General features: G+C 44.4%; 1 long non-coding RNA gene across 1 annotated transcript; it reads left to right on the top strand.

Moving 5' to 3' along the window:
- Positions 1–5258: 5258 nt before the first annotated feature.
- Positions 5259–8033, top strand: LOC129688097 (uncharacterized). The gene is made up of 3 exons (XR_008721861.1): positions 5259–5846; positions 6353–6759; positions 6871–8033. It is a non-coding gene; the product is annotated as an uncharacterized LOC129688097 (long non-coding RNA).
- Positions 8034–14823: the final 6790 nt, after the last annotated feature.

Here is a 14823-nt window from a genome sequence, read left to right on the forward strand (position 1 = left end):
AAAACTTCATTTTATAAGTATTTGCTCTCATAGTTCCACTGGAAGAGTTTTGTAGAATAGATTTTAATCTTAGTCTTCAGGATAGTTCTTATTCATGTCATTTATTGTCCTTGGCATTCTCAACACATTATCATAATTCAATAACAGTCCTTGCAAGTGCATGCTATTGCTCCATGACAGAGATGAAGAAATGTGGGTCAGAGACGTGGCTTTGGCTAGGAAAGGAGGTACAGGGGCCTGGTGGAGCAGGCTTGCCACATCAAAACACCAACTCTCTACCTCTCGCTGGTACCATGCTGTCTTTCCCTACACAAAAATGATTGCCATGTCCTGGGGGTTTCTTTAGGTTTAGGTAATTGATTTAAGACCCAAACCTTCACTAGAAATGTCACTCAACCTTTTGCCAAATAGCAAGTGATTCTGAAGTTAAATTACACTTTTGTGTAAGGATCAAAGTCTCATGGTTTGGGCCTGGCAAGAGTGTTCAGCGGGTAAAGGTACGTATTGCACAAACCTGATAACCTGAGTCTAATTCTAGACACTCAGGAAAGGAGAAAGCTAATATCCAAATGTTGCCTGGCTCCATGCACACCAACATTAAAAACAAAGCAAACAAAGAAACCTCTCATCTCCCACTCCCCTCTTGCTTTGGTACAACCAACAGGAACCTGTCAGGTATGGATTCTCTTGCCATTTGTGAGCACATTATTTTTAAAAATGTGGTTGAGAGCAGAACCTAGTTCACTCAGACCTTGCCAAGAGGGTTGAGTAGAGGGAGATTTGGTAGAATATCTGTTCTTCTTCAGGGGGAGTTCCAGCAGTGAAACAGTTTGCATTTTCCTTCTTCTTCTTCTTCTTCTTCTTCTTCTTCTTCTTCTTCTTCTTCTTCTTCTTCTTCTTCTTCTTCTTCTTCTTCTTTTTTTTTTTTCTCCAGAAAGAGGCAGCTCAACTACAGAGCAGCCCAGGCACACTTTCCACACGGGGCAGGAGAACTTGGGGAGGGAGCGAACATCTCCCATGCCGATTCCCAAGCTCCTTGCATGCTGAATTTGGCCATACACTTCTAAAACAGCACATTATCGGCATTCCATGGATCAGGTGTTCTGCAGATGCCAATGGTAGTCAACAACAGAAGGGTGCAGGATGCACACAGCTCTGAGGAAATTCCAGGTTTCTTTACAGCAGGTCATCTCAGCATTTCCATGGCACTGATAAAGATCCGGTTCTACTTTGTGGGGACACAGACTGCATTGCTGTTTCAGGAGACTCGACTCTGTAATTATTTTAGGGAAAACAATGCCATCAGAACCTTAGATACACTGCCTTAATCCTACTTTATCACCTTCCCTCCACCTTCGGTTGCCTCATCTTTGTGCCTTTGTTGACATCAGCAGTCATTTTTGTGTTCATCTGTCCTATGATATTACATCTCTGCTAGGGAGAGAGCAGTGTAATATCCCTGCTGAGCATGCTATAGCATATCTGGGACATGGTGCCTTTTAGAATGTAGAGTCTAGTTTGGAAAGGTAAGAAACACACACAGACGTAACTTCATTATAGACAGTAAAAACATCATTTCTGCTGTCTACAAAAGGAAGATTCAAATTAGATCTCAAGAGCTGCAACTGAAATAATAATTAAAAAAAAAAAGCCTTTTCAGGATCAGGTTTCTGGGCAGAACAGCACTGCCTATATGACCTGCCATCTCTTTCTTTGATCTGAGCCTATTGGGACATCAACTCACTGTGGTTCCAGGAGCCCCCGAGGGCAGCCTCTGCAGATGGAGAAGAAGGAGTAGCATAGACTCATTCCAAATTAAGACTTTACAGACAAGTGGAGGGCAGACTGGTGGCACCATCCATCCATTGGCCTTTTGCCTAACTTGGGCACAAACTTTCCTGGCTGAAGAGCCCTCATCTCAGAGTTTGTTCTAGCTTTCTGGCTATTGACAATACAAGCAAACAAAAGGCTGAGCTGTTCTGTCCCAGGCATAGAATTAAGAAGAACCAAAATTAGCCGCAGAGGCCAGAGTGAGAAGCGATTTTATCCTTAGCTAAATGTGTCGGTGTGACCTGAGATGCTGACAGGATGTGTGGAGAAAGAGCCTCCTCTTACTTGAATCCCAGACTGTTTTCTTTATGGCTTTTAACTGGTTAGATGAGGGTCTCCCACATTATGGAAGGTAATCTGGTTTACTAAATATAAGTCTTATCCCCACCCCCAAATCCTTCCCCCAAATACTCAGGCTAGTATTTGACTAAATATCTGGGTACCAAAGCCTAGCTAAGCTGATGTGTACAATTGGTCACTTCCATATAGTGGTCCCCTCTTATCTTTGGAGGATGTATATTAAGAGGCCTAGTGGGTGCTGAAATTACGGATAGCACCAAATCTTCTACATACTGCCTTCTCCCATATGAACACACGGCTGTGGTAGCTATAACTTGTGCATCTCACATAAGTAAGAGATAGACACAGTAACTTAATACTAACATAGAGCATTTATACATACACACATAGCACAATAATGAATTATGTGTGTTATGTGAATGTGCTTTGTTTCTTTTCCAGCTGCTCCAGAGTAGTTAGCATATACAGGGTGCTACCTATATAGCAATGACTCACACCTGAGCAGGATGGGCCAGGACAAGGTGAGATTCCATCACCAGGCTCAGAACAACATGCAACCTAAAACTTTTCAGTTAGTCACGAATTTGTCCACTCATATCTTTGGACTGAAGTTAACGATACACAATGGGAGAGCACTGTGCAGCTTGTGTGTGCATTGGGAAGAGAAATGAAATGTATTTCTCTTCATGGATTGCAGCCGGGAAGATTTCATGCTTCTATGTAGTGACCAGTTTACTCTTAATCCTGTTGCTCTCCCTCCAAGCGTGCATTTGCCTTACTTTTACCTGTTGTTTTCCTACGAATGTTGACGCCCACTCCCCGACACCACCTCAGATAATCTTGCGGAGATCTGGCTCCAGGCACCCTGGCTCTGTTCCTTCTTTCACAACTTCTCATGGGTTTCCACCTCCCAGGCTTTTGCTTGCACTTTCCTCTACAAGGAAGGTTCTTTTTCCAGGTTTCTGCATGGGCTGACTCCTTGTTGTTGGCCCTCTGCCCAGTTGCTCACAGTGGCCTTATATTTTTACCTCCTGTAAACTAATCCTGACCTCATACCCACATGGCCAAATATACCCACATTATTGTTGATGGCCCAATATCTTACCTCACAGTACTATTTCTTCATTGTTCTCATCACAACCTGGAATTAGTTATGAGCCTCTTTTTTTTTTTTTTGTCTTTATTGCACAAAACTAAGCACCATCCCTTTCCTGCTCAGCTTTGTCTATTCAGTGCCAGAACAACGCCTACCATGTGTAAGGTCTCCAGGGTAAGTTATGGAAGGAATGACTGGCTGTACAGTGGACATTTGCCCATGACTTAGCTGTCATTATATAACCTGACTTTTAGAACACACCCATTTATGAATACATGCTGGAGAAAGAAGTGGACAACTGTCCTCACAGACTTGGATGTGTGCCCAGGCAACAGATATTCTTCTCTCGGAAGTGGAACTAAGAAGCAGGCGTGGCACACAGTGGAAGCTGAAGCAGGCACTCTGGAGCTCCAGGGTAGTTATATCACTGATGTAGGAAGCAGCTGTGATACTCAGGGCACCTGTGGAAAAGAGGTGAGTGACCTGCCTGGACTGACTCTGTGCTGGTTTGGCTTAGGTATAGTTATATTAAACCCACCTCTCTGCATCCACAAATCACATGTCCCAGTGACACGGTGGGCTGACAGATAGCGCTGTCTGCCTGACCTTCCAGTGCAGCTGCTGGTGTGGAAACTCTCTCCTTCCCTCTCCCTTCTCCATCACTTCACATCCTTAAAGTCATCTTCATGTCTTCGTCTCCCACTATATTTTATACTCTTCAGTGGTTCCCACAGTCTTGGCAGGTAGCCAGAGTAATGACCTTTACCACGTAGCTTTGCTCTCTCCTGTGAGTCGGGGCAGTCAGGGGGTGGGAGGATTGAAAAACAGTATGTGGGTCAGAATCAGACTCTGGTGCGTCTTCAGCTCATCGTTCAGTTGAGTTGCTTGGAACTTTCTAGGGAGCCCATATTCTGGACAGCCTGTACAGTGTAGTTAGGGCTCCTCATCGCTGTGCGATTTACCTTCTAGCACAGGTCAGTGTAAAGGAATAGAGAAATAGTAGAGATAGTCTCACCCCCCACTATACTACCAAAGATGGCTACATCAGTATCTTCTGTGTGCTTTGGCAAAGCTACCTTACCAAATTCCAAATCATATTAAGGTTTGGGCTTTTCCTGCTTACTTCAGTTTTGGAAAGTCCTGTGACTACTTACCAGCTTTGGGGATAGTCCTTAACTTACATAATCTGCTTTTGGATGCTTGGGAACCAGTCACCACATAATAAGTGGAACATGAAAAAAAATATTTACTGTGAGAAGCTCAAGCCCCATGCAGAAAGGCTTTAGAGGATGAGGTACTCCATGAGTTCATTTTCTGCTACTGTAACAAAGTATCTGAGGCTGAGTACTTCACAAAGAAAAGAGGTATTTTAGCTCATAGTTTTGGAGGTCCTAAACCATGCTACTAACTTCTGTTTGGCTCTGATGAGGTTGTTGTGGCAGAGTGCATCACAATGAAGGGAGCGTGTGTAGAAGAGATTGTGTGTGGAAGCAGGGAGCCAGAGAAATCCAGAGCCCAGGAATGCTTTGTGTAACAGTTTGCCCTCCTGCCAATGTCACTTCCTCTGAGAGCAGTGACACAATGACATAGTCATGTGGTGCCAACCACCTCTTAAGGGTTCCACTGCCTCCCATCATCACCACACTGAGAAGCAAGCTGCCCATAAATGAACCTGTGAGACACGCCACATCTGAATCATCATAGGTACTGTGTAGAGAAAGAAACCGTGGTGCCAGACTGGTGAGTGAGGAAGGTGTATTGTAGGTGATCTAGTCAAAGGGATTTGCAGCTGCTTCATTATGGGGTAGCTTGTTATGTGACAGCAGGTGGCCAACGAAGGACAAAGACCCATACGTGCCTAGAACTCTGAGCGCCTGGATGCAGGTGTTCAGACTGTTTTCAGGAGTCCAGAGAGAGCTGTGGACATCCCTGGAGAAGATACTTCTGCCTTCGGTGAGTACCCAGCACCCTTAGGAAAAAGTGGTCTTCCAAGAAAGGAAAACATTTACAATTGAGAAGAGCCTCCCCTCGTGACCTTAGGGGAGGTATAGCATGTTGGGAGATAATCAGCTCACCATCAAAGCAAATGAACCTTCACCACCTTGGGAGGCCCCGCAGTGTTCACCAGCCCTCAGCTTTGACCCTAATGGAATTGATTCTTTCAGTCTTTCTATTTCTGGGCTGTGGAAAAGTTCCCCTGGTGGTATCTTTCATCCTCATCTGAAATTGTATTTTCTCTCAAGCTTGGGAAGACCAGGCTATAATCAAACATCACTGACAAGAAAGTCCAGCGATAGGATGCACGGGGAAAACAAACGTGAATGTACTGCCACATCCAATTCGTGGTCATCAGGAAGTGTGGCTTGAGTGGTCATGTGCTGGCAATGCTTTATTCGAGTTCCCTATAGAGATACAGGCTATAGGCTCTATCTCTATTTGCTGCGCTTCCAAGAAGAAACTGCTGTTTTATTTCTTCTTGTTCACAGCCTTCTTTTAGCTGGCTTCAGTGGAAATTTCCAGGTGAAATGTCTGAGTGTCTTTGAGTTAACCTGAAAGCAGGCTAACCTTGAGAACACGTGTAAGGTGTTGTTGGCTCTGAGTTTGGAAATAAATAGGCACGGTAAGTTCTGCTGGTCCATGTGCCCTACCTTGTGCCCCTACCTGACCCCGTTACCCCTTCCCCCACAAGCCCAAAAGACAAGACACCAAAACAAAAAACCCTCAAGTCAGTGAACCAAGTTCCAATCTTTTTATCCGTGTTTGGTTCAGGATGCAATGTTGGTCCATGAGACAAGATGGAAGAGTTGGAAAAGCACTCTCATTTTAAAGTAGATGCACAAAGAAAATGTAACTTCATTCTTGCCTTCTGCGGCTTGGGTCCTGTGTGAAGGCATGAATCTATAGAGCTGCGGTCATCCTGGCTACCAGGGCCAGTGTGAGCCTGAGTGGAAAAGGCAACATGAAAAACAGAGTAGATTTGGGGAAAAAAAGTCTTTAACTATATCATTAAGTTATCGAATTAGTTCATCTCACACTTGACCTACTCAAAGCTTCTTGGTGTGTAAAAACAGTAAGTTGTTTTCTCCTTGTTCGTGCCACTCTTAGTTGTGGTTTTCTCTGCTGCAGCACAATGTCGTGATACAGTAATTGAGAATAACATGTTAAAGATGGCTGTGCGCACACAAGAGGACAGCAAGCCATCGTTGTTTGGCACTGGGGAGGAAGGTAGCATGTGCTGTGACGAAGGTGCAGCTGCAAGACCACATGCCAGGTCATGAGCTACCCCTGAGGAGGTTCACACCAGTTACAGATGCAGAAGTAAGTCCCCAGGATCCTCTGAGTTTATCGCAATTGAAAGAAAAAAATCTCACATTAAGGGAGTCACCAGCAAAACAGTCAGCATTATGTATCATTTCTTCAAGGCCACATTAACTTATAAGGAAATGCAGAGCATGTGACAGGCCTGAGAACCTTCAGAACGTTGCCACAGCACCTGAGGAGAGCCTTGGCAAATATGCAATAAGATGAGGAAGGTGAGTCCCCTGGGTTACAGGACCTAGATGTACCAGCTCAATACAAATGTATCTTTACCACAGCTCATCCAGCAAAGAGTAAATGAAATCTTTGTAAAACATCTTTACAAGGCACAGAGAGCTGCCCTGCTCCAGCTGACTCATCTCCACACTTGCCCGGTGCCACAGGCTTCTTGGATATACATCCGCAACCTGGCTTATGTCTCAGGCACATACTGTCACCAAACCCTTTGACAACCTTGTCCAAGAATGACAATGAAAACAAAACAAAATAAAACAACAGAAGAGCACTCCACACCTAGAACTGTGTCACAAGATACGTTACAACATGTGTCACAGGTATGCGCTGAACCAAGTCGTTTACTTCTTGGAACGAGAAAGCATGTGTTTTAGAATCTGATGTATAACAACTTCTTAATAAACAGAAAAGGCAAAAATGGAAGATCAGCCCCGTATCACCCACACCTGGCAACTGGGTGTGCTGGAGACCCTTAGGTGATTTCTTTCAGAAAGACAAGGGTAGCTCCCGACACCCCTGGAGCTGGCCCGGAACTCCTCACCGGTTGGTTTCGGCGTTGAGCGTGGGCGGTTTTGTATGTTACCATTCAGACAAGGTCAGTTCACGACTGTGACACAGCAGGACAGAGGCCAGGCTGCTGATAACCACTTTGGAACACAAATTTGAACATTATCTAAGCCGCACAGTACTGATCACCCTTTCCTGTGGCTACCCAGAACCGCTATGTTTCTTCACTAGCTGGAGCGTCAGTCTTCCCCTCCGTCTGGTCTGCGAGTTGGCTGGAATGACTTGGTGTTAGCACCGTAGGATTGCCTTTAGAAACTACCTCAAGAGACATTAAAACGAGGTATGTATTCTTACAGTTCTATTAGCCAGAAACCTCCAATGGAAGTGTCAGCAGAACTGGATCTTTCTGGAAGACCGGGAAAGATCTGCCCTAGATCTCTCTTCCTGTTTCCAGCGTCTTGGTTGGTAGAACCGCCCGCCAGTCTTTGCCCCCATCTTCTTCCGTTTCTCTCCGTGTTCCCTGTCTTCTCGAAGAAGGACTCTTGCCAGTGGGTTTAGACTCCACCAAACACGTTCAGGTGAACTCATCTTCCAAACCTTCCTTCACTTCTCTCTACAGAGATACTATCTGTAAGATCATGCTCACAGGTTCTCAGTGTCATATCCATCCAACCCTCTAGAGATAACTAGCTGCAGAGTTATCCCAGCTCTCTGACAACATGCAATCTGGAAAAACACATACCATTAAAGTCTCTTCAGAACACTGAAAACAAACTCAAGTCCTGTATGTGTTTCGAAATACCCAAGGTGTCCTTTAGAAAGTACATTCTACTCCCGGGCTGAGAAATGCATCTGAATGATGGAGATGTGGGTGTGGTCTTTGTGGTCCTTGGCTGGGGACACTGGCATTCCTTCACAATTCATATTTGTGAACATCCTAATGTGTTAGGTGCCAGGGCAGGGCTCATGTACAAGAATTCACTGAACCTTGGTAGCAGTCCTGTTATAAGTGCAATTGCCCCCTAGTCTACAGGTGAGAAAACTGGGCCTTAGAAATGTTAGTGCCTACTTTAGTCAAGGTTCCTCAGAAAAACAGAACCAACTGTGTGCATGCATGTATGTGTGTGCGTATGCACTGGACGTGTGTGTTCGTGTGTGTGTGTGTGTGTGTGTGTGTGTGTGTGTCTGGGTGAGGAGAGATAGATGGAAATTGGTTCATGTTATTATGGACTTTGGCAAGGCCTGAGATCTTTAGGCTGAGCTGGCAAGCTGGAGCACCAGTGGCTTTAGTTCCTGTGTAGGTCTGAAAGCTCAAGAACGAGGAGACTGGTGATGCCATTTGAATCTGAAGGCCAGAAGATCTGAGTCTGGGAGAAAGCTCATGTTTCCATTTAAGGCAAAGACCAGAAAATAGAACGTAGTCAAATAGAGGCAAAAATTCTTCCTTAAGCATTTAAAAAAATTCCATCAGGTTTTTAATAATTTGAGGAGGCCTGGTTAGGGGAACAACTGGCTTTCCTCTTTTGACTAATTTCACTTTACCCAAAACCACTCTCAGCTAGAATAATGACCAATCAAGTCTCTGTGCTGTGACGTGAAATGGGAAGTTTGCCTCCATAGTCCAGGTGAGCTGTATGTCAAAAAATTAACCACAGCAGTGTCTACCTCAAGATCCCACAGCTAGTGACTGGTAAAGCCAGAATTCAAACACTGCACCACGTGACACCCATGCTTCTTCCCTTGAGTACTCCATGACCATGCTCCCAGCTCAACTCTCATTTTACAGATGGGCCTCAGCCAAAACGGCTTCTGTATGTGTCTCACTGACCTAGAGTCAGGGCAATATACTTTGGGACTGAATTACACACACTGTCTCATGTTTTTGCTGCGGTGTCTCCTGCAGTTTCCTTTTATTAAATTGTAAGGAATTTGGGAACTAAGGACTATGTTTTATCTGGAATAGTAGCTAATTGTAGACCATGAACCTGAGCTCTGTTTATCCACTTAATCTAACAATACCATGAATCAGTTGCTTCTATTAGCTCTACTTTCCAGAAGCCTGCAGGCTGGATTCTCATCAGTTTGCACAAAGCGGAACCAGGATTTGAACCAAGGCAATCTGGCTTCAGAGCCTGAGTGTTTAACTGCAACGTTCTTAACATCACTATGATATGTTCAGGCGTCCACTAGGTGGCCTTCATTTTCAGAACCCATGTCAGAGGAGACATGTAGGCAAAGGAGTTCTCTGGGCTCTTTGTGGAGGTCAAGTCGTTTTGAGCTTGGCTGACTGGATATGTGTGGAGGGGAGTGCAGTGGAGTCCCTTCTGCAGGTTGCACTGGCCTTTATGGTCTGACCTATGCTGGGCCTCTCCTAAGTTTCTGCTCACCTCAGCTGAAGTGGCAGTACCTTGGGAATCTGTCTGGTGAGTACAGGGGCCCTCCCTTCTCACACACCCCCAGGCTGTCCTTACCTGCCTGATCCTGGAGCCAAGCCTGAACCTTGAAAGTGCAGTGTCACCTCAATAAACACTGGCTGGCTGCTGTTTGTTTGAGACACTGCCCACAATACTGCACAAACTGGTTCTTTGCATAAGGGCCACCAGCAGACTTAACCTCTGGGCACAGTGCCTGCATGTGGGTAACCAGGCTGGCATACCTAATCCTCCCTCTGGGGATTCTGGACATATGCTGACTCCATGCTCCAGAGACTTGGGACTACAGGCGCCGTGCCCTGACTCCCTGCACATGTTTCTCTGTCTCTCCTAAATCTGCAGGCAATATTTAAATGTCCCAAGAGCAAGCAACTTATCCCAGACAGCTAGCTAGCTAGTCAACAGAGAACAAGAGTGTGTTTTTCAATGGGAACTGCTTTGGCTTGGTACCCTAAAGTATATAGATGTCCTTTCATGGCATTGGGCAGTCATCTTTTTCATAGGCTGCCCTGTGAGCTCTTTCAGAGCTGAAGCAGGTTTTATGGTTCTCAGTACCTGGTGCAGTACCTGGGATGTAGGAATTATTTCAGGAATTGTTTTCCCAACAGGAAAGCGGTTAGGTTAATTAATGTTAGCTTAATCATATTGCTTTGTCACATAGGACAAATCCCTGATAAGGCCAGAAAAGGCTTGTGGGTTTGTCCTAGCTCTGGAATAAATCAGCAAGTTGGCCTGCACAACACACACACACACAAAAATCTCCAGTTCTTTATCTGAAGGAAAGACAAGGCTAGATCAGAAAAATTCTGTGGTTTCTTTGGGGGGATTCCCCAGAAGGTTGCTCTGTAGAGAGGGTACATTAAAGGGTATGTCTCACCTGGATTATAATGCTAACATTGATGACAAGGATAATCACACTGACTGGGTTTCTCTGGAAGCAGGGGTTTGCAGAAGAACGGCAGCTTTCTAGAGCCTCTGGGGAGGTGGGGCTGGGATTGACGTCCCTATCTTAAACCACAGCACTTGTTTCTGTACCAAGACCCTGATACTACTAGGATGCCAACTGAGGGACCCCAAGGGCTCCTTAGGCCTCTCCCTGAATTAATCTAGGTAATCCTCCTAATAAAACACAACACAGAAGGCCCCCTTCACACCGTTCACTCAGGAAACATTCTTCTTGTGGGACCTTTGTGGGAAAAAAAAAATCTGTTACTCTTTGATCTTAATCGGCAACAAAGAATTTGTCTTAATACCTTTGAAATCTTGAAAGAATCAAAAAGGGAGATGTGAACTTTTGAAATGTGTGTTGTTTGATGTTATTATCCACAACAGGACAGATATTATCCCCTGGGGTAAATTTTTTGTTCTGTGAAGATACCACAATCGATATTTGGTTCTTAAAGGAAAAAACAAACATCCTCAAAGGCAGAAATTCAAACCCTGCCTTCCCAGGGGGTTCTGGTGTCATGTATGATCACAAAACAGCTGTTTTCCTCATGACGGCATTGCAAATGTTTTCAATAGGAAAGTGTTTCATCTTTAAGAAAGGTTTAGTCTGCAAAGTATAGGACTGTGATTGTTTCTATGGGGGAGGAAACTGGATGTTTGTGGGGGTGGGGCATTGGAGAAGCCTGTGAATAGAGTGCTGGGCAGGACAGATCAAGGCCATCTGGATGGGGTTTTTGGAGCTTGATCCTGTAATATTCTAGATTTGCGAACCCACACTTTGGAAATGGACTCGTGTAATGTTTATTGCATTATTGTCTAAGATGAGACTAGCCCACAAGTGGGGAAGACATCCAGCTATTAGCTGTGCTGGGACATGCCCCACAAAAAGAGAAAGTAACGGGAATTTGGGGGGTACAGGGACAGGACTTGCAGGCAAGGATGAAAGAAGGAGTGACTACGGACCCTTTTCTTCCCCTTTCTGGTGGAAAGAATGCAGGCCCTGAAACTGGTAAGGTGGACTGTGAGCTGAATTTGGGTGGGGCCCAGGGGTGGTTACATATAGAGCGTTTTGGCTTGTGAACTTCACAATTCCTCATTTCCAGAGCCGGTTTTAACCATCAGGGTTACAATTCCTGTCTATTAGTTCCAAATCTTTGTTAACCCCTTGTCACACATCAATGATTGGGCTTAACTGTGCTGTTGGAAGAACTATGGACCCAGCTGACCACAACACAGTGTACACGACAGGAGGTACTGGCAGCAAAGCAGACCGAGTCCAAGTAGAGGCAGCAGTTAAAGAGAAGGCGAAGAACCACTGCAGTGCTACGTTCTCTACCACCGTTGAGAGTCCTGTGCTTATGTGGCTGCCACTGTGACCGGAGCTGTGGACTCTTCGTGGCTTAAGGGCTATGGCTTCTCTTGTCCTAATGGGAAAGGAAATCGCCGTCAGACTGTGGCCAGTGAGGGCCCTGATTGTAAGCTGAGCGCATGCCCAGCACCCAGAGGATGCTTCCCATGCTTTAGAAAAGTTGTATTGAACACAGTGACTAAGAGCTCACATTCTCTCCAGGGTCCTGTGTCCCTCATCAGCCCCTAAGTCTCAGAGAGTGAAAATAACTTCAGTCTTATAGGTTGTACATCAGCTAGAGACATGTCATGAATGCGAGCTTAAATTGTCTCTAGTCTCTCATGTTGAGAGATTTAATCTCTAAGCAATTTTCTTCAAGCGACGAAAAGATCATTCCTAGTGGTTCTGTCTCAGCATCCTTCTCAGAGGCGCGCGTCGTGGCAAGGGGAAAGGCAGCACAGGAACTGCCGAAACACAAAGGCCACATCTTGTGTTATGTTCGTTTCCAATGTGAAAGATGGTATCTTAATCAAATGAATTATCTGATAATACCAATTAGGAATCTCATCACTTAAATAAACCATTGTGTAGGTCATTTCCTATCAACTGAAACATTCCTTCCTGGCAGGGGTCAAGGGCTCATCACGCTTAGGAAGCTAAGGAGTCTTTTGATTGAAGGCCAAGGAAGCTCATGAACTTAGTAGGCTCAGGTAACTTGGAAAGTTACAGGATAAGCAAGCTGGTATAAACAAATACTGTTTGCTGGCAGAAACAGACAGAGAGCAGTAGGGATGTGGTTTTAATGAGATATCATCCAGTGACATGGCTGGCTTTGAGGCTCCCATTCTCCAGTAAGAAGCCCTCATCACTACTCTCTAAGCAATCCTAATAAACTCACTGGTTTGTTAAGCTAGACTTGGGTGTAATTGTTTCTTTGTCTATTATTGATGTTCTTTCTGAAGTGAACAGCTATTTGTTCTTGTCTACACATTAAAATAACACATAATAGAAATAAAGCTGTACATGCCAAAATGCTTGAGGTAAGGTTAAAAGGAAAAACAAATATGAGAAGAAGCTGACAGCATGGCTTGGGTCCTACAGTATTCACAGGGGTAACAAAGGCCAGGCATTGTTTCCATAATCACTGCTTCCTCAAATACAGCCAGCTTAGAGGGTCAGTAGATGGGACCGGCTCTCAGGCCTGCCTGCTCCCGAGCCCAACAAAAGGAATGGAGCTTAAAATGATGCAGGAAGGCACATATCTAAACATAGTAAAGGCAATATACAGCAAGCCTATAGCCAACATCAAACTCAATGGAGAGAAACTTAAATCAATCCCACTGAAATCAGGGACAAGACAAGGCTGCCCACTCTCTCCCTACCTCTTCAACATAGTACTTGAAGTCCTAGCCAGAGCAATAAGACAACTAAAGGAGATCAAGGGGATACAAATCGGAAAGGAAGAGGTCAAAGTGTCACTATTCGCAGATGATATGATAGTATATATGAGCGACCCCAAAAATTCAACCAGAGAACTCCTCCAGCTGATAAACACCTTCAGCAAAGTGGCAGGATACAAAATCAACTCAAAAAAAATCAGAAGCCCTCCTGTATACCAAAGACAAAGGGCCGAGAAAGAAATTAGGGAAACAACACCCTTCACAATAGCCACTAATAACATAAAGTACCTTGGGGTGACACTAACCAAGCAAGTGAAAGACCTGTTTGAGAAAAACTTCAAGTCTCTGAAGAAAGAAATTGAAGATCTCAGAAGATGGAAAGATCTCCCGTGCTCATGGATTGGTAGGATTAACATTGTGAAAATGGCCATCCTGTCAAAAGCAATCTACAGATTCAATGCAATTCCCATCAAAATACTAACTCAATTCTTTACAGACCTTGAAAAAAAAGATTCTCAGCTTCATATGGAGAAACAAAAAACCCAGAATCTCCAAAACAATTCTGTACAACAACAGATCATCTGGAGGTATCTCTATCCCCGATCTCCAGTTGTACTACAGAGCAATAGTAATAAAAACTGCATGGTATTGGCACAAAAACAGAAAGGAGGATCAATGGAACCACATAGAAGACCCAGAAATAAACCCACACACCTATGAATACTCGATTTTTGACAAAGAAGCCAAATCCATTCAATGGAAAAAAGACAGCATCTTCAACAAATGGTGCTGGTCCAACTGGATGTCCACATGCAGAAAAATGAAAATAGATCTATATCTATCACCCTGCACAAAACTAAAGTCCAAGTGGATCAAAGACCTCAACATAAAACCAGATACTCTAAATCTGTTAGAAGAAAAAGTGGGGAACAGCCTAGAACTCATTGGCACAGGAGACAACTTCCTGAACAGAACACCAACAGCACAGGCTCTCAGAGCAACAATCAATAAATGGGACCTCATGAAACTGAAAAGCTTCTGTAAAGCAAAGGACACTGTCATCAAAAAAAAAAACAAAACAAAACAAAACAAAACAAAAAAAAAAACCGCCTGCCTACAGATTGGGAAAGAATCTTCACTAACCCTTTATCTGACAGAGGACTAATATCGAGTATATACAAAGAACTAAAGAAGCTGAAAAGCAGCAAACCAAGTAATCCAATTAAAAAAATGGGGAACAGAGCTAAACAGAGAATTCTCCATAGAGGAATATCGAATGGCAGAGAAACACTTAAAGAAATGCTCATCCTCATTAGCCATCAGGGAAACGCAAATCAAAACGACCCTGAGATATCACCTTACACCCATCAGAATGGCCAAGATGAAGAACTCAAGGGACAACACATGCTG

This window comes from Psammomys obesus, unplaced genomic scaffold (genome assembly GCF_907164565.1).
Source record: "Psammomys obesus unplaced genomic scaffold, mPsaObe1.curated_primary_1811, whole genome shotgun sequence".
NCBI lineage: Eukaryota > Metazoa > Chordata > Mammalia > Rodentia > Muridae > Psammomys > Psammomys obesus.